Source organism: Gorilla gorilla, chromosome 2 (assembly GCF_029281585.2).
Source record: "Gorilla gorilla gorilla isolate KB3781 chromosome 2, NHGRI_mGorGor1-v2.1_pri, whole genome shotgun sequence".
Taxonomy (NCBI): Eukaryota; Metazoa; Chordata; class Mammalia; order Primates; family Hominidae; genus Gorilla; species Gorilla gorilla.
This window is the reverse complement of record NC_086017.1, coordinates 191803462-191827920: the sequence shown is the minus strand read 5'-3', so window position 1 is coordinate 191827920 and position 24459 is coordinate 191803462. Positions and strand designations below refer to the sequence as shown.

At 36.2% G+C, this 24459-nt stretch overlaps 1 protein-coding gene across 2 annotated transcripts in view; it reads left to right on the top strand.

Annotated features, from left to right (window-relative positions):
* Positions 1 to 24459, top strand: part of CCDC39 (coiled-coil domain 39 molecular ruler complex subunit) — a 247000-nt gene that overhangs the window by 126314 nt on the left and 96227 nt on the right. The window contains exons 6-7 of one of the 2 annotated variants that reach the window (XM_063704408.1): positions 5038 to 5157; positions 14095 to 14153. The gene's annotated coding sequence lies outside the window, so the exon portion shown is untranslated. The remainder of the gene's footprint in view (positions 1 to 5037; positions 5158 to 14094; positions 14154 to 24459) is intronic. The other variant, XM_063704409.1, reaches the window with a different exon arrangement.

Below are 24459 nucleotides of genomic sequence, written 5' to 3'. Positions count from 1 at the left end.
TCTGATTTCTAACCATTTTCTAGACGAGTGAATGTAATGTAAATTGATGTTCAAAAAAGGGGCTTCTAGAAGGGAATTTGTTTTAAAAAGAGCAATCATTTTAGAAGGATGGGGTGGGGAAACCTCTTTTAGAGCAGTTCTCCTCACTAAGGAAAAACTGTGAGCATTATATGTTTGAATTAGAAATACTACCATTTAGAAAATACTACGTAGAAAATTTAAAATGCCAGTCCATTAAAAGTTACTTTTTTTCATGCAGTGGGGGAAGGCTACTGGGAGGTAGGGGATGGTTGTGATACCGAGAGGAAATGCAGTACTTTTTTTTTTTTTTTTTTTTTTTTTTGCTGAAGTGGGATTTTATTCCTTCTACTTTATAATCGTTACAGAAATTTAAACCTCAAACCATTTCAGCCCAAGCTTATACTAAGCTTGTTAGTGGTTTCTGATGCTGTGGACGATAATGCTGCAGCATTACCATAAATCAGCAGAATTAACTATGATCTTCAGAAGCATGCTTGAAAGTGGGTGACAGAAGTCTGCAATTTGGTGCTCTGAATATTATGATAACATTCTATATTAAATGTTCATAATCTACTTAAAGCTGAGCTTCAAGTACATTTTGTATTTGTGCTTTGCCCAATATTAAAAGCCAGTAACAATTATTACAACCCATGTGAGCTTTCATTATTTGCAAATGCAAAATATAAAAATATATGGTCATGCATGTAGCAAGTGACCTTTTTATTAATTTTATAAAAAGTGTTCTTTTTTTATTTAAATATGGTTATTGCTTTGTTCACTTAAGAATTGGCTTTAAATTGTATTTTTATTACATTGTCATCCACAAAACAAATGATCGCAGATGATCTATAGATTCAAATGCAATTCCAATACTATATTGCAAACTTCTGAAATATGTATTATTCACTCTGCCTTTTCCATCTGATGTCGGTTTTCATATAATCTTATGACTCAAAAGACAAGGATCCTTATTGGACATTAAGTCCCAGAAAGTAATACTCTACTTTTAAATACACAATAATTAAGGCACATAGCATGTTTTTTGCACCTCACTCCCCAAAAGACATATTCTCTGACTGGGTCCCAGAATAACCTAATTATGAGCAAATCAAGGTTTATTTTTTTTATTGCCCTTGTTATTCTGTGCTAACTTGCATACGTACCAGAGCACATTGATCCATGCTCTAGAGGTACAAAGAAAATATCTAGGCAAGTCATTCTTAGCAAATAGATAGTAAATGAATTTTTTTTACAATGTTAAAAAAATACAGTTGTTCACTGCTTGAACTGAAAGCATCAGCTGGCTGTTTAGTCTTACTCCTAAGTGGCACCTACAAAAAAGTTTGCATATTGCAAGCAATTGGCTAATTTAGCAGGTAAGCGAGTTAGACGCACTGAGGATTTTTTAATATATAACTTATTGGGCTAAAAGGAAGATCAAATAAATGATGCAAAATGTAAATGCATCTTTATTTCCCACTGATTTTGTGCAAATGTAAGGGGGAAGATAGAATTTTGATAGTACTTTTCATTCACAATGGTTATATAGAAAAGCTCATCTAAACCAGATCCTAAATGGGATTAAATATGGTCTATTTTAAGTGGATAATCTTATAAAAACCTTATAAATTTCTAGCACTCAAATGCTCTCACAGAAGCTCTGCCTCTCAGATCTTGACTAGGGGTGCAGAAGGAAGCTGAGTCCTTGAGATTCCTCAGTGTACAGTGCTTTCTCAAGCTCACCCTCGCTTCCTTCAATAGCAATGAACAATTGCCAGCAGCCCTCCCTTTTAGTGTCCCTCTGCCCATATTTCACCTGTAAAAGGAACATGAAGAGAAAAGATCTATGAAAGCGCTTTGAAAAAACTGCTATATGCATGCAAGATATACAACAGAAAAACCTATTAGCAATAACAATCACAATTTATTAGGTACCTCCTAAGTGATGCAATATGTAAATGATTTGTACATAATATTTTTAATCCATACAAATGATTAAGTGGGCAATTTAAACCTTAGGTAGATGAGGAAATCAAGTCTCTAGAGAAGTTAAATACCACTATTTAGGATTTGAATTCAATTGTCTGATTCTAAAGCCCATAATTTAAATCACTGGACTACTCTGGCTCTAATTACTTAAATATGTCTATTATATATCATTATTTTTAAATAATGTTCCAAATTATATGGCCAGTGTGTTATATTATCTTGTATGAAAAATCAGGATTTTTAATCAGTTTTCTTCCTCTCCAAAGGAACAAGATTTGGGAAACATCTATCTCTTATCATATGATTGGGAAAAGGGGGAAAGATGTAGAGGACTGGAGTTCTCTGGATCACTCAATCAGGGATATAAATGACTTTACCATGATGATGTAATGCTTGAATTTGCTACTTTAGGTAGATTCAAAAGAGTCGTGTTTTTTTTCCTTTTTTCATTTTTGGCATGATATGCATTAATGATGTTCTCATCAAAAGCAGCACAATTTTAAAAATGAATTAGGCAAAGCTCCAAAACTAAATGGGCATGTAGGATGTATATGGGCACCTTGGCAATGAAAGAGGCAGATTCCTACTCCATTCCGATTCAAAAGATCTCTTCTCCTGGCCTCCCTTCTCACCCCAAGAAGCCTGCCCCATTCTGGAATCTCAACTTTTCCTTTCAGTTAACAGAATCCTCTGGCCTCCTGCTTGTTCCTCTGTCACCCTGGTACAGCTCCCTTTCCTCAGCACCTCTCTCATAGCTTTTCTGTCCTCATTCACCTTTGTTGCTTTTCCCATATTTGGGGCTCTCCTAATAACTCAGCCCCAAGAACAGATAACTTGTGGCAGTTTATAAAATAAGAACAGGTAGAGCTTTGAAATACTGCTAGAGATATACAAAAAAAAAAAAATTAAAATATGCCAGGTGTTATGGTGCATGCCTGTAGTCCCAGCTACTCGGGAGGCTGAAGAGGGAGGATTTCTTGAGCCCAGGAGTTCTGAGCTGCAGTGTGCTATGCTGATCCTGTGCTATGCACTAAGTTAGGCATCAATATGGTGACCTACCGGGAGGCGGGACCATCAGGTTGCCTCAGGAGGGGTGAAATGGCTCAGGTCAGAAGGAGAGTGGGTCAAAACTTTCATACTGATCAGTAGTGGGATTGCACCTGTGAATAGCCACTGTACTTTAGTCTGGGAAATGTAGCAAGACCCCATCCCTAGAAAATAAATAAATAAATAAATAAATAAATAAATATTAAAATATAAAACTTAAGAAATCAGTGCTAGGACTGGAGGTTGGTGGATAGCTTAGAGTTTGGCCAGGCAGGGCAGAGAGAATCTGGAAAGCCTATATGCCTTTGGAATGATTCGGGCACTTGGAAAAAGTCTAGCTGGACGGGCCACAATGTTCAGAGAGAATGGAGACTTAAACAGGTGATAGTCTGATTAGACAGCAACATCAGGTGGTACAGCAAGAGGTAGGTTCTCAAAGACGAACAGAGGTTTCCAGACTAGGAACTACGTGGAGATGCAGGTGGGAGCATGAGGCAAAAGAGGAAGCAGGTGGCTGGCCCCGATCTCCAGGCTGACATTCAGGAACAAGCCTCCAGGGCCTCAGATAATTGGGGAGAACCAAGCAGGGTATGGAGTCAAGAATACAGTACAATGCATGGAGTCAGGGCCCAGCTCAGGGGTTCTAAGTAGAGGCCTGGTGATAGAAACAAGATAGAAGGGCAGTTGCTAGAAAGTGAGTCCGAGGTCAGAGCATTAAGTACTTAAGATAATGAACTAGTTCTTTCAAATTGCTCTTACCTAGACCAACCTTAGGATGAGTTCTAAAACAGGCTGAGCCCTGATTTTTGCCAGGAAGCATTTAAGGAATCCTGTTTCTATAGTTGATAGCCAAGTGGGGCATTATATTGAGTGATAAGATCATATAGAAAACATTTTTTAAAGTAATTGAAAGACATCTAACTTATTAAAAGTGTTTGCTGTTTTTTCTCCCAAATTTGTTTATTAGGATTTTTGCTGGTGAAATTTAATTTAATTTTACATTGAGAACATTTAGAGAAGCAGTAACATTCCTTCTGTTTTTTGGTTTGCTTTGTTTTTCAGTAATTATTTTCCAACTATCCCTTTACTATGAAACTATTTTTTCTGCTAAGATTAGTTGCTTAAAAGTTATGCTTATGCAGATAGAGGGAAAAATTGCACATCGGTTAATAATAGTTACAAATTATCATTAGCACTATGCAGTTTTAATGAATCATTATCTATTTTAAGTTAATATTTCTGCGATGTGGATCTGACAATCCTATTTTTACAAAATAATCTGACTAATCAGGATGTTCTAATCAGGGCAGAAAATAAAATGCAGAAACTTGGGGTCTTCAGGCCTTCCCTTGGCCGTGGGACTAAAACTGTGTTTCTAATAAAAGCATTTTGAAAGACCCAGAGATGGCATAAGGTTTCTTTTGGCTGGCCACCAAAAGACCTCAAGGAAGACTTGCTTCCCTTATGGAGACAGTTTTCTTCAAGACCGTGGTCCAGGGAGCCAGCAGGGTAACACACACATCTTACAAGGGCTTTTGATTTCCATTAAGTCTCCTGCACACTTCTGAGCAAAGGACAGGAGGGGGCATTTTCCATGAGGAGATCTGTTGAGTTTTTGTGCCAACTGAAGACTATGAATTAATACTTTTCTGATATTCCTAAAATTAAAACCCCATGAACTAACCATTTTAGGGTATTAAGCTTTGCTTCAAAGTGCATTCTCCACAGATGAATCAAAGGGCCTAATGCATTTGCTATTTGGGAATAATAAAGCATGAAATGTGGTGTGGGACTTATATATTTACATAAGAAGAAAGAGCTGGAAAACTTAAGGAAAAACAACAGAGGAAGGTGCTACTATGAGACTTGCTCTGAAAATACAGACATGCCAACTGCTTCTCTTCACACCACTGCCCAGTCTATGGCAATTGACGAGAACATTTGAAAACCTCAATCCTTTTTTTCCCTTGGGTTTCCTAGATCTTCTAGATTTTTACGTTCTCCTTGTCTTTGCTGTGTACCCCTGGGAGAAACAAAGGGTGAGAAGAAACAAGGGAAAGGAGAAACATTTGTGTTTTCCAAGTTTTCAGTGTTGATCAGGTATGACCATTGCTATAAGGAAATAGACATTGGGGATTACTATAGCATGAGGGAGCGGGGAAAGGGTTGAAAAACTAACTGTTGGGTACTGTGATCACTACCTGCATAGGCGATCATTTGTACCCCAAACCTTAGCATCAAGCAATATACTCATGTAACAAACCTGCACATGTACTCCCTGAATCTAAAATAAAACTTGAATTTAAAAAATAAATAAAATGAAAAAGAAAAAGTCAGGATATAGAAACTTTAGAAATGACAGTCACCTAGTTTTAACTTAAAATTGAGCAATTTAGACTTTGCTCTATATGAGAAAAGTTGCCTAAGTCACATATAAATGTGCAGTTTCTTGCAATCTCCTGTACCACTTGTGGCCTTCATGTAATTTCACTGAAGAATCATGGACTCACACAGCTTTGTAGCTGTGAGTTGAACATCTTAAGATAACTAGGATTTAAAATATTTAAACAAAAACATCATTATTGATAGAATCACTTTTATTTTATTTACATCAAAACAAATTCAGGATTAGAGTCATGCTGTCTGCAGTCCTCAAGTGAATAGAGGCTGTGTCAGCATAGGGTCGGCTGCATATGATGGCACGCCCAAGTTATAAAGACATAAGATTAAAAGTTTCTTTTTCAAGTAAAATTATTCTGGAGATAATGAGTCCAGGGTTGATCTGGTGGCTCCATGGTCATTGGGGACCCCAAATCCTTTGTTCTTTCTTCTTTGCCATTCTGAGCTTACCTCATTTCTGAAAATGGCAGTTCTAGCACCAGTCATGTTTGTATTCCAGCCAGCGGGAATAAAGAGAAGATGTGTAAGATGGAGGGCAAAAGAGATTCCCAGAAGCTGCTGCAGATCTCTTCCAGTTGCATTTCGAAAGCCATTACTTAAGTGTATATTCACACCTAGCTGCAAGAAAGGCTGGGATTGTATTCTGTATTCTGGGCAGTAATGTGTCCAGCTGAGCACTGGAGTTTTATTAATAAGGAAGAAGGTGAGAATGAATGTCAGAGTAGACAGTTATCAGTCTCTGTCTACATGTCAACTATTTTAATAGCCCTTCTTTACCTTGGTGACTTATTTCTTCACTTTAAACCTTGCTAATTTTCTCATAAATGCAAGTACAGAGCTCTGATATATCAGTTGCATTAGGTGAAGTGTATAACAATAATAATTAATTGGAAACACAAGATAAAAACAGAGGTGGTTTCTAAGGAACGAAAAACAAGGGGAAAGGGCTTTTCCATTTTCTCTCTCCCTCTTCTTCACTCTCTAATTCCCCACCACACACACACTTTTATATACATTCTGGCTGTTTTTCACTATTTCTTGTCTAGGGAACCTCACTGTACAGCAGAAAATATTTCACACAATCCAGAGAAGGAAAGAAAGACAGTTACTTGGCTTTTTTGCTCTTTATGAGAGGCCATTTTACAGAAAGTACAACTGGTTTGTTTAGGGAATTAGTGAAGAGGAAGATAGTAACATATAGAAGGCATCAGCTGAAAGGAAGAAGCAAAATCTTTTTATCACTCTTAGAGGAGGAAAGTCAAAAGCCTTCTGAGCTTTTTTGATTAATTTCAAACCCTGCCTTTCATTGGATATTTTTTGCTCTCAATTTTTTGCCATCTGAGACATGAATTATTTTACTGAGATAACCTCTAGAAGTGGTGGGTTTCACCTGTAACACCAACAAAAACAATGCATAAGAAGATTCATTTGTTGTCTAATTCATTTTCAGGGTATAGTGAGTTGCCTTACTCAAGGGACTTATCTGGTAACATTTGAGGACAATGTAGGATGGAGACTTTATTGTGTTGGACTTGACAGTAGAGTAATATGAGTGAGGTACAATATTATATTATGTTAATTTATTGATTAGTTGGATGATGCTAGTACAATGTGGTAAAAAATAACATACACCAAGAACTGTGGTTCTCTCAGTATGTAATAATCAATTGAGGAGCTTGTTAAGCACATCTGTTCCTAATCCAATCCCTAAAACTCTGATATAGTACACCTAGGATAGATCCTAGGAATCTAAATTTTTGACAAGCATCCTAGGATGAGGCTTTGAGAGATACTGACCTAGAAATTCAGGTAGCATGAAGAGCTTGATATGAGACTTAATGCTATAAGGACTGGGTTTGAGCCATCTTCACCACTTACTAACTGTGTGAGCTTGGGCAAGCTATGTAACCTCTGAGCTCACTTTCCTCATTTTTAAAATGGGTAAAAATATAACTAGGATTGTTTTTCAGATTAAATGAAAGAACATATGTGAACACATATAGCACATTGCTTAACGCTTGATAAACATGTAAAAAATTCCTCCATCATGTTAGGATCTGAAGTGCTCTACAGAGACTATTTATCCAAAAGTTCCATCGCAAGTAGGCACTTGAAATTTCTACTAAAGCAGCAGGACTTTTGGTTAAACTATTGTCTTCAGAAAACACCTATTGCTACCCAAATAAGCCACTTTGAATTGCTAATCCTTACCTAGTGTTTTCTGTGGTGTGTTCTGTGGAACAGGGGTCCTGTATGACCTTAAGAGGTGATAGTTTAAAAAAAAGGTTCATGGTCAAATATTAAACAAAATCAACAAAGTTCCCTTAGTGAAAGACTTCTCTGAGCCTTTAATATGTTAATGCACATTTGAGGCTATAAGAGGGAGGTTTTGTATAAACTCTTACCAGTTTTTTTTTGTTTGTTTTTTTGAAACAGAGTCTTGATCTGTCACCCAGGCAGTGTGTGCAGGTGGTGTGATCTCGGCTCACTGCAGCCTCTAGCTCCTGGGCTCACGCGATTCTCCTGCCTCAGCCTCCCAAGTAGCTGGGGTTACAGGCGTGCGCCACTGCACCCAGCTAATTTTTGTATTTTTAGTAGAGACAGGATTTCACCATGTTGTCCAGGCTGATCTCAAACTCATGGCCTCAAGTGATTCACTGCCTTGGCTTCCCAAAGTGCTGGGACTATAGGCGTGATCCAGTGTACCAGCCACATTTTCCAAATTTAATTGAGAAATATCTTTTCATGTAGCATCTCAGGAGGTTTCAGTCTACAGAACACATTGGGAACACAATCACTTATTTCTACACATGGAAGTTTTAGATTTGCTAGCAGACAGCAGTAAGCTAATGCAGAGAATAGAATGTGGGTTTGTAGGGAAGGAATAGAAAACTGTGTGGGATATTGGATTCAGCCTGGGGAGGAAAGTCCAGGTAAGAAACTCACATCCACCAAGGACATCAGAAGGGTACCAGGGATCCTCGAGGCTGAAGCCATAAAATAGAGTAAAGAAGACTTGACAGTCAGAATGCTTTAGTTATAATTTAGTATAGCAGTGCTTGTCTGGGAAAGCAAGTTCTATGCTTCCTTTCTCTGTTCTTACATTTACCTTCACAGCTTCTGACCTGCCTAATTGAGGTTACCTAGGTACTTACAAGGAAAGTTCATTATTCCCACCCCTTTTCCCCGAAAAATAAATTTAAATTGGGTATTTAACATATGTCACTCACTGGGGTTGGAGCTAAGAACTGAAAGACATGCATAAGATGTTGTTTATATCCTGGAAGATCAACAGTGCAGTCAGAAGGGAATACAGGTGAAAAGATGCATACAGCCATATGGTAATGTTAATTAAGTTATGCATACCAGTTAATAGTGAATGAGGGATGATGCTTCTAGGATTGGAGATGTCAGGAAGATTTCACATATAAAGTTATGGTTTGATATGGTTTGGCTGTGTTCCCACCCAAATCTCATCTTGAATTCCCACATGTTGTGGGGGGGACCTGGTGGGAGGTAATTGAATCATGAGGGCGGGTTTTTCCCATGCTGTTCTCTTGGTGGTGAATAAGTCTCACAAGATCTGATGTTTTAAAAATGGGAGTTTCCCTGAACAAGCTCTCTCTATGCCTGCTGCTATCCATGTAAGACATGACTTGCTCCTCCTCGCCTTCCACCATGATTGTGAGGCCTCCCCAGCCACGTGGAACTGTAAGTCCATTAAACCCTTTTTCCTGTACAAATTACCCAGTCTCGGTTATGTCTTTATCAGCAGTGTGAAAATGGACTAATACATGGTTTAACCAGTCCTTGAGGAAGTAAGGCTTGACTGCAATGCAAAGATTTAGAAGCATGCAGGAGAATAGAGTCCTAGAGGACAGAACCTCAGCTAGCAGCAGGGAGCACATATATTATTTGATGGGAGCATGTTGTCATTTTATGAGGTGAAGCTCTAAGGGTAAATTCTCAAAACAATGACATTAAATTCTCCCTGTAATTGAGAAGCATTTTCCATCCATGACACAGTGACATAAATGAAGAAGTCAGCACTTAATATTGTATGCATAGGGGAATCTAATGTGCTTGTGGTCACCCTGATGGATTCTCTCTCAGGTAAGTCTTCTAGGGACCTCACATAGTCACTGCTGAGTCTTAAGTTCATTGCCTGTGCCGCTTGCTTAGGCTGGTTCTTGAATTGGAATGCCCATCTATTTTCATTTGAAACCAACCATCCTTCAAGGAGAAGTATGAATCTCATGGACACTCAGTGTGAAACTTTCCCTGTAGTCCAAAGTGTCATCTTGTCTCTGTTTATGGTCTAAAGACAACATAGACACACTATTCAACTCATTCACTAGAGTTGCATCTTATGTGGGAATTATCCCAGAACATTTCTTAAATTGTTATTTAAATGGATATGGTCAGATCACTCTGAAGTTCAAAAACCAAGAACTAGTTACTTTGTTTTTCTACTTTTTTTTTTCTGTCTCTCTTTCCTGAAGCAGTGGAGATAAAGGTTTCAATTTAGCTATAGATTGACAAACAGAGAAAATGAGAATTAAATGAAATATGAGGCCAAGGGACCTGTCTAACCTCTCTGATTTCTTCTCTTATTCCTGGTTCATTGGTTAGTTTAGGGAGAGAAGAATCTACATCAGATTAGAAGTATGAATCGACTTTCCTAGACAAAAATGGCTACTCAGTGTGAAGGCAGCCAGATAGGCCATCTCTCTGCTTCAGAACAAGAGTCCCTGGTAAACAACTACTTCTTACCTGAAAGGCTCTATATATTAGAATATATTTAAAAAGAAAAAAGTAGAATTAGATGAAATAAAGCTAAAGCTATTTTCCCAAAAATTCAAGAAATAGGAGTTTTGAAGTGTGTGTAGATAAAACAGAGATGAGTCTCCAGGCCTATTAATTATATTAAGTTCTGACAGGAAAAAAAAAAAAAGCTATGCTGTTAGAGAAATAATGTTAGGAGCTACTAATGTGTGTGCCTCCAGTGACAAAATATAAAAAAAACAAGCAGAGCACTTATTCCTTCCAACTGCTATGGCTTTAGGTAAAACTTTGGCCACAAGGTCTGCTGCCTTCTAACTGTTTCTCTTATTTCAACAATTGCACTAAATTCTGGGTAAATTAATTTTCCCTCAAAGTGAAAAGTTCTTTTAATAATTCCTTGAGTGTTCACATCGTTGTCATTAATGGGCTTTGTTCTGTTCACTGTAGGATAACTTCTTTATATACTTGTCTTTTCAAAAGCTTTCTTCCAATGAATAGACATCATAGTAAGTCACTTGAAAAATCTCCCGTAAATATGGATTTTTTTTTCAGCATTATCAGCCATTGTCTCATAATTTCTTTAAAAAAAATTCTGACTTGGAATTACAGAAACCCTAGTCATGAATACCAGGTCAAATTCTATACTTGTAGCTTGCAAAAGCAGTTTGATAATAAATGCACAGCTTATTATAGTTAAAAACAAGTAAAGCATTAATACAGGTTAGCATTTTAAAGAATTTATTTTTAAGCACATTTTATTCTCAATCTATACTTCAAAGTTTAAACTAATGATACAAAATAAAAATGTAAAGAGTTAAAATTTCAAGGAAATGGTACTTCTGGAGACCATATTCCTGAAAAGCCTTTTTTTTTTTTTTTAATTATCAAGGAAAGGATTCAGAGAATAGTGTTTAAATGTGTGACTCCAGTGAGTTACACATGTGGAAGAGTCAATCTCTTTGTTCTTCCACTTACTAGATGTGTGACTTTGTTTTTCTCATCTATAAATTGGGAATAACAGCAGCTACTTAAAGGACTTTTATGAAAATGAAATGAGGTAGCCCATCTAAAGTGCCTAGAACAGTGTCTTAGACCTGTCAAGATGGCTACGTTATTACTGTTATTTTTCTGTTATTGTGGCATTATATGGAACTTAAAACCAGGAAACCTAATAATTCCAGGAATGAGAATTTGGAAATTTTCTTTTTTGTGGGGCCCAAAGATACAATTTTCAGGGGTAATAGTTCTTATATTTGGGTGGACCAGTTATGAACACAGCTTTTCCAGAAGAGAGATGTGACTGGATATTATTTTATGTCTTCCAAGAGTCTGGCCAGCCATGCAGGGCAGGTCACCAAATCATCAAGTGGATTAAGAATAAATTGACAGATGGCCAGGCATGGGCATAGTGGCTCACACCTATAATCCCAGGACTTTGGGAGGCCGAGGTGGGCAGATCACTTCAGGTCAGAAGTTCAAGACCAGCCTGGCCAACATAGCAAAACCCCATCTCTACTAAAAATATAAAAAGTAGCCAGGTGTGGTGGCACACACCTGTAATCCCAGCTACTTGGGAGGCTGAGGCACAAGAATCGCTTTAACCTGGGAGATGGAGGTTGCAGTGATCCAAGATTGCACCACTGCACTCCAGCCTGGGTGACAGAGTGAGACTCCGTTTCAGAAAAATAAAATAAAATAAAATAAAATAAAATAAAATAAAATAAAATAAAATAAAGAGGCTGGGTGTGGTGGCTCACACCTGTAATCCCAGCACTTTGGGAAGCCAAGGCGGGCAGATCATGAGGTCAGGAGATTGAGACCATCCTGGCTAACACCGTGAAACCCCATCTCTACTAAAAACACAAAAAATTAGCCAAGCATGGTGGCAGGTACCTGTAGTCCCAGCTACTTGGGAGGCTGAGGCAGTAGAATGGCGTGAACCTGGGAGGCAGAGCTTGCAGTGAGCCGAGATCACACCACTGCACTCCAGCCTGGGTGACAGAGTGAGATTCCATCTCAAAAAAAAAAAAAAGAATGAATTTTACAGTCTACTAATCAGGTGTGTCAAAACACTTTATTTTTCTACAGGCTGAATTAATATCTATCTCTAGTTCTCATGCCACCAAGAGGCAGAAATTAAACTTCTAGTTAATTCAACTTTGCATCTAAATCCTGGATTTACTTGGCCCTCACCATGATTTTGGACTGAATGTATGTGTCCCTCCCGTACTCCTACATTCATAATCTGAACCCCTAAACGCTAGTATGGTTTTATTTGGAATAAGGAAGTAATTAAGGTTAAATGAAATCATAAGGGTGGGGTCTTGATCTGATAGTGTTTTTATTTTATTTTATATTATTTTTTTTTTGAGATGGAGTTTTGCTCTTGTTGCCCAGGCTGGAGTGCAATGGCACAATCTCAACTCACCACAACCTCTGTCTCCCAGGTTCAAGCGACTCTCCTGCCTGAGCCTCCCAAGTAGCTGGGATTACAGGCTCCCACCACCATGCCCTGCTAAATTTTTTTTTTTTCTGTATTTTTAGTAGAGACAGGGTTTTGCCCTGTTGGCCAGACTGGTCTCGAACTGCTGACCTCAGGTGATCCTCCCGCCTTGGCTCCCAAAGTGCTGAGATTACAGGCATGAGCCACCGCGTCCAGCCAGATAGTGTTACGTTCTTAGAAGAGGCAGCAGAGAGTTCATTCACTCTCTCTTCTCTGTGTGAGGACATAGTGAAAAGGCAGCCATCTGCAAAGCAGGAAGAGAGAACTCACCAAAACCTGAATCAACCTGCACCTTGATCTTAGACGTCCCAGCCTCAAGAATTATGAGAAAATAAATTTCTGTTGCTTAAGCAGTCTAGTATTTTGTTAGGGCAGCCTAAGCAGACCAATATACTCACCAAGGATTTTGGGATCTTGGCATCAAGAGTTGGGCGGAGAACTCATTCTCCAATCCATTGTAAACATCTAGCATGATGCTTTCTTCCCCCGCCCTTTTACTTTCTCTAGTCTGGACAATCTCTCTTTAGCCTCTGGAATGACAATCTCTCTTTAGCCTTGGAATGAGACGGTATATCTCCTCTCCTCCCCTCTTTCCAACTTACTTACTTACTCATTTGTAGTAGTTTGTGTTTTTTTTCTTCTTCTTCTTTTTTTAGACAGGGTCTTGCTTATTGCCTTAGCTAGTCTCAAACTCCTGGCTCCTGGGCTCAAGTGATCCTCCTGCCTTGGCCTCTCAGATGCTAGGATTGCAGGCATGAGCCACTGCACTGGCCTAATTACTTTTTAATGGGTAAATTCTATGTCCTGGATCCTTAAGATTAGATTTTTGAAATTCTTTAATCTCAGATTTTACAGATAACAAGCTTTGTGTTTCATTATGAGGCCATTGGAGAAATGTGCCTCCCTACATATTTGATGATATTAAGGAATTGTTTAATGTTTAAGTGTGATAAGAATATTGTGATCATATTTAAAAGATGAACCTCTTCTGATTAATACATCATGTACAACAAAAAGATTGATGTAGAAAGAGGGAATCCAAAAACCCTTTGTCTTTTGGAGAAATTTGCTGAATATTTGTGGGTGAAATGATATGATGTCTGGAATTTGCTTTTAAAACTTCGCAACAGAAGGGGAGTGTTAGGTAGGTATAGATAAATCAGGATTGGCTTTCAGTTAATGGTTAAATGGGGTGCTACATATATAGGAACTAATTATATTAGTTTCTCTGCTTTTGTATTTGTTTGAGAATTTTCATTATAAATATGTTTTATAAAATGAGTTGTAAGAACCTGTTATGGCAATCAGAAAACAAGAACTAAATGTCTTTGTATTCTGCATTCTTTTAGGTATTTTCCTCCTTTCCTGAAATAATGTGTAGTTCTGACCAAGTGAGAAGAATCATAAGGTAAAATCAGATTCCTGAAAGGAAGATATCTTGTTACTATCTCAAATTTTCATCCTATTGCACAAACCAACTACCCAATCCAGCGTTTGCATTTGGATACATTTAATGAATAAGAATATGAATCACTGATACTTTCTTAATATCTTTTGGTTATTTATTCACCATGTTAGATGTGCTAGTGATGTGAAAAGTTTGGAACTGCTAAAATATTTTATAAGCTGGAGGAGGTTTTTTTTTATCAGTTTATTTTAAGTCAACAGATTCGGGGGCAAGGGTGGATGTATTAATCTGTTCCTACACTGCTGTAAAGAACTACCTGAGGCTGGGTAATTTATGAAGAAAAGAGGTTTAATTGACTTACAGTTCCATAGGCTATACAGGAAGCATGGCTGGGAGGCCTCAGGAAACTTATAATCGTGGTGGAAGGGGAAGAGGAAGGAAGTACATGTTCACATGGTGACAGAAGAGAGAGAGAGAAAGGAGGGAAGTGCTACACACTTTTAAACAATCAGGTCTCGTGAGAACTCACTCACTATCATGAGAACAGTGAGGGGGAAGTCCACCCCCATGATTCAATCACCTCCCATCAGGCCCCATGTTCAACGCATGAGGATTACAATTCAAGATGAGATTTGGGTGGGGACACAGAGTCAAACCATACTAGCGGGGTAAAGATTTCACTATATGAGGTATTCTGTACAGTTTAGCTAATGGAAAATGTTTACCAAATTATCACCTCCATTGCTAAGAGTTTGTGGTAGTTGATCTAACTATACTTCGGAAAATATAAGGAGACCCTGTAAGAGAATGAAGGTTGAGACCGTGAAGCATAGGATCAAAATAGAGTAATAGCAATGTTCATGCCGATGTTGAAAATGACAAAGGCGGCTAATGTGCAGAATGTAGAAGATTCAGCAGTATGGCTGATTTCTGCCTGATTTGCCGTTCATGGGAGAAATTTTATTCATGAAACATTTATTGAGTACCTATGCAGGGCAAGGCACTAAACATGATAAATCAAATGATACATAGACCCCAACTTGGAGCTCAGTATTGTAGGAAGCTGGGGGTACAGCTTGGACTACCTCAGATTTTTATTCTCTCCTACCCTCACTCTTCTAGCATATATTCATATCTATTAAGATCAGGGGTAAAAAAATCCTGTAAAACTTTATTTATATTTAGCATGAACCAGTTAGATACACGTAGATTTAGTTTCCTTAATGACAAAGAATAGTGATGATGAATCACTATGGGATAAAATAATTAAGTGCGTTACTTATCTTTGATAACTTTGAAATTCAGAGCTAGGTGTGGGGGAGAAGGTGTTTTCCTTCTTAATTCATTTATTCTGCCACTCATTTCTTCTTTTCTTTACCCCTGTCTACCTGCTAGAGTCACAGTGAGAATTATTTCAATTTCTAAAAGGCACTTCTGTGGGAGAGAAAAAATAGTTACAGTGGAAATAAATGTTGGAACAGGCAGAGTGCCCTCTCTGAAGGACACTGAAGTAGCTAATAGTTCCCCTAAGAGATTACCAGTGGAGTGGTCCTACATGAAAGAAAGGTGGCATGAAAGATCATTACTTCAGTTATTATTAATGGATTGCTATTCCCACAAAGATCATCTAGGGAATGGTTCTGATTGGTTGGCTGGTACCATCAAAGGTGGTTTGTTTAGCTGTGTGACTAATGCCACTGTTTTCAAGGTCTGTTCATGGTACTTCAATTAGACGGAGGCTGTGGTAGTTAGAGAAGGCTTCTTGAACTCTGCTGAGTTTCAGGAAAGGAAAACTTTTCCATTAACTGTGAAGTTAAAAGAAAAATCCTATAATGTATTTCTTAACCAGATTAGAAACCAGAACCCTGGTAGGCTTTTGTTTAGCTATTTTGCTGAGAGTGTTCTGCTAAGGCCATGCAAAGAATGAATAATTCACATTGAAAACCTTAGCATTTTGCTTAAAAGCCTTATTTTCATTTTTGGAAAACGTGACAGCAAGAATTAGTACCAGCACTTCTGTTTCAATAATGGTGGTGATGTTTAAATGACAACAAATACATAATTGGACTTACACGCACATTTATGGACACAAAAATGTCATTACCTATTTTGGTGGAACATTTTACACTTACTCTACATACAAGAAAAATCAGCTTAAGTTGTTTTTATCTATAAGCAATGAATCAATGTGAGAAATCCTTGTGGCATTCATACTTTGAGAAAAATATACATTTTTTCATTCCCTGATTTTGAAAGGATGAGATTATTTATTTTAAATAAGACCCTTAATGAGCCCTCCTAAAATAAATGGTAACCCATTTTCATAACATTCCCAAAGGTCTTTTGAAGATCAATATTTAGACTCCTCCCTAAATTAGAGGATAGAGACAAACTCTCGCATAATAATTCTTTGCTCAGTTTGAGCTGAAATTGTCTGAATATTACAGGATATGAGATTTAATATTTTATGATGAGAACAGGGAAAAGGAATTAGGAAATTTAATGTTGTAGGAAAAATGCGGGCACCCTCTGATGCTATCTTGGATACTAACTCTTTTACCCATGGAAAGCACAGGACAGATAAAAATAATATAAAACAATGAAGTGAAAAGAACTACTCTTCTCTCAACTACTGCATAGATTTCCATTTTTAAAGTAAGAATAAATTTAGATATAATAAGAAATATGGTTATGGGCTCAAAGACTTGCTATGAAATTCTGGTTTACTCAACTCTAATGATAGGACTGAGTTTTTCCATGCCACCTCTGAGTTTCTGAGATGGATAAGAATTACAAATACTCCTATCACTTTTGATCTGCCAGTCTCCTGTTATTATTGTGTATATTCTATTTGCTAACTTGAATTGAGTTTCTTTTAAAAATATGGTGACTTAAAAGGATGTTTTCCCAGATGATGGATAAAGATCATAGATATTGCTAACTGTAGAGGTTATACATGCATGATATTTTAGAGTCGCCATTAAACATTGCTGTTTCTCCTAGAGACAATTTTTGTTCATCTATTAGTTGGGACATATGATTAAACTCTGTATGTTAAATATATAAAACAACTAGCAATAGAAATGTAAAGGTGAACTATCCTGTCTTTAGCGTCTGTATAGAATGAATCCGTTTTTTTCCCTCTTGCAGTGGCTCAGTAAGAATGTGGTGGCTGCTGCCATTTGTTACACATATTTCTCTATTTCTTTTTCAGCCTCAGGTTATTCTCCCTTCTCATTTTTTGACCAGGTTGCTCAATAACTCACAAGCCCTCAGTGGTTCCCACAACTCACATTTCTCCAAAAGCTGGTTCAGTACAATTTGTGATAATCTTGGGTTTTGACCATGAATGTGAGCTGTCTCAAGTGCAGTCTACAGTAGACCACTGGAATTTTTTGTCTCTGATATTTTGGCTTACCACTCCTCTCCAAGTGTACCCCTATTTGGTCATTTAGTGCCCGCCTGCACTAAATGTATTTCTTTTTTAAAAAATCAAATCTAACCACAAGAAAGAAAATGTTAAACTCACACTATTGTCTAAATCAAATATATTGTTTTAAGGGTTGTATCTCTCAGCCACATCTACATATACTAGCTGACGTAAGTTTTAGATAAAATTATTCTTTTGGGTAGAATTTTAGGTCTCAAAAAGCATAGTGGAAAAGTTTCTCGGGTGAGGGGATGAAGGTGCAATGAGTCAAGGGGTCTTGTCTAGCATCTTGGAAAATACTCTCAGTCTCTTACTTTGCTTACTTATGAGATTAGTTCTGGTGAAGCCTAACTCCCCTTCTCCAAACCATCTCTCTGTCTCCACCTTTATAGTGAAGATCAGGGAAACCTCCACTAAGAAGCTTTTCTTGATTAGTCTCACTATGCTTTAGCCAGCCTGTTTAAATTCTGGCCCACTGTTATCAGGCTGTTGAAGACCTCCGAGGGCCTGGGCACTCACACTTTTACAGGCCCTATCCCAGATCATATCACATCAAAATGCACCAATATTCCGTATTAATTATATATAGATTTTTTTACTGTAAAAATAATTTGAAAGGATTTTAATCCTTTTATATCCAAAATTATTTGGTTATGTGTAACTTATTTTAAGATTGATTATAATTTCTTGGTAATTATTGGGCATCCTCAGAAATTTTTCTGATGTGAAAATACACCTTACATTTTTTAATGTAATTAATTTTTACGAATATTAAATTTCATAGGTAATACGACATGAATGGAGCACTTTATGGAAATTTAATTAAATACATTCATTTTAAAAGTTTTTTTTTCTATTTTGTATTAATTTTTTTTCAGATCTCAAACATAAATTCATGGAAAAATGTAAATTCATGGAAAGCTCGTAGACATGTATTTTAGTGACTTCTATGTATCAGGCATTGTTCCGGCTGCTAGAATTAGAGTTGAAAAGACAAAGTGCCTGCCTTCAAAGAGTGCAAGACATGAGGATATTTGAGTAAATAATACCAAAGCAGTGTGATAAGTGTGCTAATAAAAATAGAATTAGGAGCACACAGGTGTCTGTGACCAACGAAGTCCTCAGAAGAGATGACTTTTGAACACAGAGATGACTGACTTCAGTCACTGCTAGATTGAAGAGTCTTTAGATCATGATATTTCAAGGAGGATTGTCTCATGGATTATTTTCACATTCTATTTCTTAACTAACACAATTTTGGGTTCTTGAGTTCTTACTACAGAAATCTGAAACATTTACCACAATGAGTGGTAAATGGCCCATTAGGCCACCCTTTGTTTTCAGGTGCCTCCCCTTCTATTATGGTGATAGAATATGAACAGCAGAATGATTCAGTTGCATGAGATCTTCACAGAGAGCCTTCGAGGTCAGAGTTATCATAATCCCGTTTTATAGGGGAGGAAATAAAAACTAAAAGATGGTAAGTCGTTTGTCTAAAATTAGGCAATTAGTCAAATGGCAGAGCTGGGATTCAGTTGCCCATCTGTTTGGCTTCACAGGCTGTAAACCTCAGCACTCTATAGATTAGGACACTGAATAACATTTCCCAAAATGCATTTCTGTGGCTCTAGGTAACTGTATGTGTTCATTTTCTCATTAATTTTCTTTTCTGATGATGAAGTATAAAAGGAGGGGGAAAAGAACCCAACCTGCTCTATGCCCAGGAAAAGGTAAAAACTTATATCAGGAAAAGATAACTCAGAAAAGGAAAAATATTGAGCATAAAATCATCTCCCCTATACTTCCAGCCTTTCCCTTAGCTTCTTTCATAAGGTGATAAGCATTTCCATCCCCACTTCACATTTTTGCCTACCTTAGCAAAAAAATATTTTGCTTGATCCGTAATTTTTGATAAGGGAAGATTCATCAGAATAAAAAGAACTATAATATTTAATATACTTGAATGAATTTTAGGATGGTAGTTAAACAGAACAATAGAAGTATTCATATTATAGTAACCATTTCTAATGATCTAATTCTAAGATTTTGTTAGAAGTTGATAGTAGAACTCACACAAACATTGAGTGAAAGGTACTAATAGCAAAAATTCCTCAGAGCCGTGAAGATTAGTCTTTGCTGTAAGTTAGGATAATATTCTGTTAGAGGAATTCTGACTTTAGTATTGTGTAAGCTGTTTTCTTAATACATATCTACCCTCCGCCTAGGTGATATTCACGAAATAAGGCATAGATAATGCATTTAGTAACACTGAGCTGAATCATGCAAAACATAATTTGTGTGCAGTTTCAGGGAGCATAAAATAAAAGTTGTTTTAAATATCATAAAAAGCAACCATAAAAATAAAGCATTCTAATCAGAGGGAAGAAATTCAAAAGCTCGCGTCAAAAAGGAAAACAATTTACTTGTGTCGGTACCCTTAATAAGTGCCCCAAAGCATTCCAGTGCTGTTACATTCTCTAATGATATTACAGTATGTGGCACATCTCATCTAATCTGTTAGTAAAATCCTAAAGTCACTTATGTCAGTCTCTAATGCAAGCCAAATGAGTCTTTCCAGTAATAAGAAGCTTCGCAGAATTAGTTTTCGTTTTGCAGAAAATTGCCATTGGGGCTGGCACTTTTATCTAAAAATTTCACTCGTGCATAAGCAAAAAACTCATATATTATTTGGTTACATTCCATCAGTATGAGAAATAACATTGTGAGAATTCTATGCATGCTAATGATATATAGAAATCCACCTGCTTTCAGATAAAATGAGTTTAATTTTCTGTTGCCCACTGCCTGGTTGGCCTTTCATAAATTACTTATGCACAGCTATTATTAAAATAGAGGGAAAGCAAATTAGAAAGTCCTCCTATCTCTCCACTGGATTTAGCCAAGGCAGGGCTGTGACAGCTAGAGTCAGCGTTTTTGAAAAAATTCTGCTCTCTTGAAAAATTTTGCATCTCTATACAATTCTATACCACTGTTGTAAACGTTCTGACCTGCCTTCTTACCAAATTAACCTAAATCCTTTCTATTTTTCAACATTAATGGAATCCTCTAGAGTCCTGCTGATATATATTAAAATATATTTATTGGTTAATTTGAATTCCAGCATTTTGTACCTCATTTCCAGCACTCCTGTTATATCTGAACAGCCTTGAGCTTTAGCATTTAAAATTTATAAATTAAGATACATACAGTACATCTTACAATTATCAGATCAAAACAACTTAACTTTTATTGGAGTACAGAATGGCAAATTTAACTTTCTGATAAAATAGAAAATGAACATTGTCTGCATGAAAGAGTTAATTGGATTTCAAAGGGTGTTTTCTAGCTGATGGTGAGGAGAGTCTTTATTGGTCAATGAATACTTGATCTCTTGGTTTAACCACAGGTGAAAAGTTTTTATTTCCAGAGGGTTTTGGAAATCACTTAAGATTCTCAATTAAGTGGAATTCCCAATCACTTAAAATTAATTCCTGTTAATTATTTCACTTTGTTCAGCTATAATCAAAAGTTTCTTAGGATGTATCAGGTGACTGTGTCTTCAAAGGCTGAATAAATATTATTGAGGAAGCTCTACACTTTCAGTGCCATGGTGTTAAAAAAGCTATCAAAATACTATGTTGAAAATAAATCCTAATTATAGTTCTGACTGAAAAAGATAAGGACAGCTTCCAAAGCATTTCATAAAATTTCAGTATAAAGAGGTCACTTTTTAAGACAATTGCATCCTGTGCCAGGGAGGACACCTGCAGTACTCAAAGAGCATTTTAAACTAATTCCAAAAAATAAACTAAGCTCATTTTCTGTTAAGGTTCTTCTTCATGGTGTTCTGATATAAGCTTTGTCCATAACTAAATGGAGTTTTAAAAAGAGCATCTTGATAGTATAAGTTATTGATATGAATAAAATTACAAATGAGTATTTGTGGTGTATGTGTGGAGTAAGAGTGGACAGGTCTTGGGAAAGCATAGTGGGATGGGGAAGGGAGATACATACCTCTTTTTTCTCATCTCTGCTCTGAATCCAAACTAGTAATTTCCCTTCATTTTTGGGGAGAAATCTTTCAAACAAAGGTAACAAATATGCTTACAGTGTTTTAAAACTGACACTCAAAAATAATATCAAGCAAATAAAACCTAGCAACACAACTCAAAAGGCATATAAATGATTCTGAAAATGATGCTTCTATAAGATAGAGTAAAATATCATTTTCAGATCTATCCATAGCAATTTTCAAATAGTGTCATCTCTCTTTCTGGTAAAGTTTAATGACAAAATGTTTATTCCTTAACAACACCGAATGAAAAATACTATTTATGTGTCTAGCATTATAAATTCTAAAATTTTCAGTGTGTAATTATATAGTCTTAGGATGCTTTTAAATCTCTTCTGAAATTTGCAAGTTGAAATTCACCAGCAATTGAGCTTTGTCAAATGTCCCCAAAAGACAGACTATAGAGTTTGAGATCAGTCAGCTGTTTGGACCATGATATGTTAATCCTCTGTTTCTAAGATACTTAACTAACTGAAACTTCCTAGATGTCTTGTTTTGACTTTGACAATGGTGATTTGAGCCATTAAGAAATCCCACAGAAGACAAATAATCAAAGTGTCATTATTCCCCAGAAGTCTGCATATAGTCTAGCTCTTGCATGAAGAGTGAGACACCAATTCCTTGAGATAATTTAAGGTATTAATGTGACTAACATTGTGTAGTCACAACTTCCTGTAAGTTCTAAGCGTTCTGGAATAGGAAGAAACAAATCTAAACTAAAACTAGAAAATAAATCAAATTATCAGGATACTTCAGACAAAATAAAGTTTTGCAAATAAATTAATCACGTGCTATTCCTCAAAAACTTTAGTTTGTTTTTTTTTTTTTTTCCAGACGGTTTACTTTTTTTTTTTTAATATGGAGTCTTGCTCTGTCGCTCAGGCTGGAGTGCAATGGCGCCATCTCGGCTCACTGCAACCTCCGCCTCCTGGGTTCAAGCCATTCTCCTGCCTCAGCCTCCCGAGTAGCTGGGACTACAGGCACCCGCCACCACGCCCGGCTAATTTTTTGTATTTTTAGTAGAGATGGGGTTTCACCATATTAGCCAGAATTGTCTCGAACTCCTGACCTCGTGAACTGCCCACCTCAGCCTCCCAAAGTGGTGGGATTATAGGCATGAGCCACCGCTCCTGGCCTCAGACAGTTTACTTTTAATTAATTCCTCGTTTAATTGATCAGTTGTGTCTTTGTGAATTGCCTCAGAGGCAGCATGCATATAATTGTAGAAAGTTATAAACTCTTGAATCTAACAGACCTAGATTTGAAATTTGGCAATGGCATTACCTAGCTACTCTATGTTGGCTAGATATGTAACTTCACTTGAGCATCAATTTATTCATTTAGAAAGATGAGATGACAATACTTTACTCATAGTTTGTTGTGAAGATTGAGTAAAACATGGATAAAAATAATTGACTTATTAATATATAGGTACTCAATAAACATTAGGTGCACTTAATCAACTGAAGGTATGTAAGACTACTTTTTTTGTGTGCTTCAGATCTTACATATTTTTTGTAAAATTATTGCTATGATTCCCACATGTAACTGTTTAGTCAACTAGAGGTATGTAAAACCATTTTTTGTTGTTGTACTTTAGATCTTATGTGATTTTTAGTATATTGGTATGATCTCCATACATAATTCTTCAATACGTACATCCATGAGTAATGTAGAGATGGGCTTGTTTCTCAAAAGAGAACTGGGACTTTGAACATATGACATGTTTTAATACCTTCTAAACAAAAAAATTATTGATATTTTCATTGTAGAATATTTAAGAAATATAGAACAATATATATTAAAAATTTTAAATTTTTCTTTTCTTATTTCAAAGGCATTTAAATGTGCTGTTTTCTCAGCTTTTTTTTCTACTCAGATATTCAAAGTTGATGTCATATTGTATTTTCTAAGATTTGATATATATTTCACTATAATAGTGCTTTACCATGACTTAGCTATTTTAAAATACTATTTATATTTTGTTGTATTTAAGTTATTATACTGCTATTTTATATAATATTTTTATTATCGAAGCATAATTTTTAATGGCTGCAAAATAGCCAATTGAGTGACCTTAAACAGTAATTTATCAAACCATTTATTATTTTTAGATGCTTAGGTTGTTTTTAATTTAAGGCTACTATATAGATTAATTAATGAAAGTTTTTATCTGTATTTCTTGTTATCTTCTTAGATTAGATAGTGGTCAACAAATACAAACATTTTTAAAGGTATTTATGATACAATGACAAACTCTAGAAGAGTTGTAGCACTGTATACTCTCACAAGCAAACTGTGAGAATATTATTCTCAAATCCTTCTTTTGTAAGTTGATCACATTATTTCTCAAAACTTTTGTAAATTTAATAATTGAACATTTTAATTTCTACCAAAAGTGCATGAGTGCCAGTTTCATGTAAGCCTCATTAGCACTGAACACTATAAATGAAACAAGCTATTTCATTTGTTTTGACTAAATTTGTTTAAAAAGTGAAAGATATATTTGTTTTTACTAGGACTTTTTTTATTGCTAGTGAGTTTGGACTTTTTTCTTCTACATTCATTGGAATTAAAATGTCTTTTTTGGTAAATCATCTTATCCTTTTTTCCTGTATCTATTGGTGTGTTTATCTTTTTGTTATTGGTTTATGAGGACTATTTACACATTAAAATACAAACCCTTTATTATTTTACACTTATTGTTGGCCTTTTGATATTATGATGTTTTAAACTTTTGGCATTTTTGTCTTTTTATTTTATTTATTTTTTAATGAATGAAGTTTTATGGGAACAAAGTCATA